The sequence below is a fragment of the Callospermophilus lateralis genome, chromosome 3 (genome assembly GCF_048772815.1).
Source record: "Callospermophilus lateralis isolate mCalLat2 chromosome 3, mCalLat2.hap1, whole genome shotgun sequence".
NCBI classification, from domain to species: Eukaryota; Metazoa; Chordata; class Mammalia; order Rodentia; family Sciuridae; genus Callospermophilus; species Callospermophilus lateralis.
This window is the reverse complement of record NC_135307.1, coordinates 15,357,639-15,362,344: the sequence shown is the minus strand read 5'-3', so window position 1 is coordinate 15,362,344 and position 4,706 is coordinate 15,357,639. Positions and strand designations below refer to the sequence as shown.

The following is a 4,706-nucleotide window of genomic DNA, read 5'->3' as shown; positions in this document are numbered from 1 at the left end:
TGATATCAGTAAATTAATCAATATCATAGGGAAAAAAACAAGACTGAGAAACAATTCTAGATTACACGAGACTAGGGATGACATCTGGATACAATGCGTGACTTAGGAGTTTTGTTTTGCTATGAAAGAAAAAACATTTAAATCCCATCCCTATGCACAACTATAGTGCACCAAGAAAAAATGTGGAAAAAAACAATATTGAGACAAGTAGAATAATTTGAATGAGGATTATAGATTAGACAACATTAATGATGGTGGTGTATCCATTTCCGACTTTGATAATTGCACTAAGGTTATGTAATAGAATAATCTTAGTTCTGAAATTATACATTGAACATTTAGGGAAAGGGCCACCATGTCTGGGGGAGGGAGAGTGAGCCACAGATCACCTGCACACATAGCCTGTGCACCAAATGCTAACACTGGGAAATTCAGGGGCAAAGCGCGTAGAAATTCTTTGTACTATTCTTCTAAATTCTCTATAAATCTAAAATCAAAAAATTAAAAGGAAAAAGATGGGAAAGACAATTTGTCTGACAGTAACCTTTAGAATTGCTTTAGAAATTAAATGTAGAAAGATCAATGGGAAGGGTAATATTGTACAGGAAAGGGGCCCTATTCATTTATAATCTATTTCTTTGGACTTTATGAGTTTAAGGGAATACACACAATACACTACATTGTGTATTATATCAAAAGATGCACCTGGTAAACACTAGTCCAAGAATTCTTTGTTAACAAATATGTGGCTCTCATGATGGAGTACACCTGTAATCCCAGAGACTCAGGAGGCTGAGGCAGGAAGATTCCAAGTTTGAAGCCAGCCTGGGCAATTTAGGTGAACTGTCTCAAAATAAAATAAGAAAGGCTGGGGATATAGCTCAGTAGTAGAGGTTCCCTGGTCTCAACAGCCAGTACCTGCCCACCCCAATTGCTATAATGCAATTCTGGTGTTTTCTTTTCTGTTTTGGTAAATATTTATGTATACCCAGTATTCTAACTTAAAACCTCTTCAGAAAACTCACGGAATGAATTTAACTCAGAATATTTGTAAGAACATATCTAAAGTGTTTAGGGACAGTTCTGAGACTATGAAATAGAAATCACTACATATGTCAAATAGAAAAGCAATCTATAGCAGACTGTAAAAAATAAAAGGACATTTCAAAAAATCATTTTACACCGAGGAGAATACTAGATCATTATAGGACATATGTTACCTGTGTGAGCAGGTCAGTAGCTTAGGATTTAGCACTCAAAAGTCACTTTTCCTTTTTGTTGTTCCTATTTCTAGAATAACTTGGCTCATTATTTTTTGATGATGATAACAATAAGGACTTTTAATAAATGATCTTCCACATGACGATTAAGAATATATTCTTCATTCAATAAGTTTGTAATTCTTAAAAGTGTTATACAGATTTGTCTTTTGCAATCTTTGTTTTTGATTTACACATCTTAAAGTTAAAATAATCCTTTTTAAAACTTTTTGGTGCTGGAGATCAAACCCAGGGCCTCACACATGCAGCACTCTACCACTGAGCTACACTCCAGCCCTCAAAGTTAAGATACTCTTGAAATGTAGTTTGAGTTGGTGGGGGAAGGAGCAGAATGACATTTGTGAGTATACAAGTATTTTCCACAGTTTTGGCAATTTTCTAGAAATTTGAATGGATGGTGGGTTTACTATGGCTTATTTTAATATTATGTTAATAACTTCTATTTACTGTATATTTTGTATGTATCAAATATCACAAAATAAAATGTTTTAAAATAACAACATGATGTAATATTTTCCTTTGAAAAGCTGTATTACAAAATAGAATTGTTCTTTCTTTTATGTAACTCTTTTTTTGATTTAGATGTCCAATATATATTTGCTTAGCAGCTTTCATATACTGGACATGGTTGTACATATGGTGGAGGCCAGAAAACATAAACATACGAAAAATGAATAAAACAAAGTATCTGGGGTTGTGGCTCAGTGGTAGAGCGCTTGCCTAGCATGCATGGGGCACTGGGTTGGATCCTCAGCACTACATAAATAAATAAAATACGGGTATTTTGTCCAACTACAACTAAAAATTGAAAAAAAAAAAAAGTCTCTCCTTTCATATGGGTTACAGGCTAGTCCTGAGCACCTAAAGGACAGGGACATGTGCAGTTTTTTACAAGCTTGATACCTCTTGGAGTACCTGGCACATATAAAGAATTACAATAATGTTCACTGATGATTCTGATAACGTTTGCCATGCCTATAGTTACTTAAAATAGGCAGAATAATCTCCATGTTGTAATCAAACTGTTCTATAATTTAATATAGACTTCAGTGCTGGGCATGTAGCTCTGTGATAGAGCACCTGCCTCGCATATGTAAGAATGTGGGTTCCATCTCCAACAAATAAATGAAATGAAACACACAGAATTCATTCAGAAACAAATCAGTCTTACCAGATTCTAAAAAGCACTTGGAAGGAAATCTTTTGGGGAATTTCAATAGCTTTGTCTTACTGAAATAATAAAAACTGCAACAAGTTTCTAGGTAGAGGCTTGTAAACATTGTTTGGTGTCAGGTGATCCCATTGTTAACTGTTCACATACAGAAAAATCCTCAGGCTGAGGTTATAGCTCAGTGGCAAAGCGCTTGCTTAGCACGTGTGAGCAACTGGGCTTCATCCTTGGCACCACATAAAATAAATAAGTAAATAAATGAATAAATAAAATAAAGATATTGTGTCCATCTACAACTAAAAAAAAAAAAAAATTAAAAAAATGATTGTGGTCTTGGGATATAACTCAGTTGGTAGAGTGTTTGCCTGGCATGCACAAGGCCCTGGGTTCAATCCCCAGCACCACACACACACACATACACACACACACACATACACACACACAATTTTAAAGAAAATTCTCAAATGACAGCTTTTGTTCCCTCTTTGAGCCCTTTAACACATCCATAAATTTCATATACACAGGGCCAGTTGAATAACACTATGTAACATAACACAATGTAAGCTTTTAAAAAGGAAAATATTACATTGTTTTCAGTCCTTTAGCACTGAAATTTAGCAAATGCTGATGTTAGAACAGTCACATAAGTGAAGAAACCCAATCCACTAGTAAACTGTTTTGAAAATACTCACTATTTATTCTCTTCAATGAAAATAAAAATTTTTCAAGGTAATAAATAAATATTGATCTGGGTGGTGGTGCAGGCCTGTAATCCCAGCAACTCAGAAGACAGGAGAACAGTAAATTCTAAGTCATCTGGGCAACTTAGCAAGACCCTGAATCAAAATAAAAAAAGGACTGGAATATAGCTCAATTGGTAAAGTGCCCCTAGGTTCAGCTGACAGTATCAAAAAGAAAAAGAAGAAAGCAGCTGGGGTTGTGGCTCAGTGGTAGAGCGCTTGCCTAGCTGCCTAGCTTGTGTGAGGCACTGGGTTCGATCCTCAGCACCACATATAAACAAGTGAATAAAATAAAGGTCCATCAACAACTAAAAAAAAGAAAGAAGAAATCAAACATTGTTCAAACATCAATAATAATAAATCTCATGGGAAACTATTTTGTAAAAAAAAATTTCGTTTTTGTATCTTGGTTAATTTAGTTATAGATGATTCACAAAATTTAAAAGAGAGACTAGAACTTAAAATATCAAAGACTATGTTAATTGATATGGCATGTTATAATTTGAAAAATGATTGTATCCATAAAGAATGAGAACTCTCACCTTATTGGAAAGCCAATACTATAATAAATTTTGCCTTTCTAATTCTTGTAGCAGAAAGGTGACCATTTTTGCTTTAGGGACGAAGATTTAAACAAACCAACAAAAATGTCAAGTATTGACCTAGTTTCCATGATGCTTTGTGGCTGACCTGCCACATGTGAATGCCACCTAGCTACCTGTACAGTACAGGCAAAGCACACACAATCAGAGTGGTGAACACTGAACACATCACACAGGGGCTGGTCCTTTGTTGTTGTTTTGGATGCTTTTTTGGGCTTGGTTTTAATGGAAGCAGAAAATTAAGGGTCTAATACCGGAACTGCAGAATTAGTTAAAGGTACGTGTTTTTCTGGGAGGTTTCTATGGCTTTCACAGATTCTCAAGAGTCTATGATCTCCCAAATTCCAAAGATTTATGGTCCCCAAAGAAAATAAATGGCACTCACATTCTGAAAGGCCTGGGTACATAGAATGAGTAAATATTGGTACTAAATCTGAATGAATACCCTTTTCAATAAACTTTTAGTGCTGCCATCAGAGACACGTTGTGGGGCTGGGGATGTGGCACAGTGGTAGAGCACTTGTCTGGCATGTGCGAAGCCCCAGGATCCGTCCCCAGTACTGAAGGGAAAAGAGAGAAATGCTGAATAGGAAAGATAAAGAATAGCAAAACAATAAAACAAGATTGAGAGACAATTACATCCAGGACATGTAGTAAGTGGGAGGACTTTTTTGAAGGTAATTTGTTTCTAAGGGACTTATGATCTAATTAGAATGATAAACACATACACAAAATGATGTACATTATTAGTAAGGTGGAATAGGTAGTCCATAATCATGAAATGTGCATAGAACTTGTGAAGGTGATAGCCTCTGGGCAAAAAGCCTTCCTAGATTTGAAGGATTTTCTACCCTATATAGGGTTTAATTTTTCCATCTACAATGTGAAAATTTCCATCAACAGAGAATAGGAA

The 4,706-nt window shown here is 35.4% G+C and overlaps 1 non-coding gene across 1 annotated transcript; it reads left to right on the top strand.

Moving 5' to 3' along the window:
- Nucleotides 1-2,785: 2,785 nt before the first annotated feature.
- On the top strand, nucleotides 2,786-2,858 carry Trnaa-ggc (transfer RNA alanine (anticodon GGC)). The gene has a single exon. It is a non-coding gene; the product is annotated as a tRNA-Ala (tRNA).
- The last annotated feature ends 1,848 nt before the right edge of the window (nucleotides 2,859-4,706 follow it).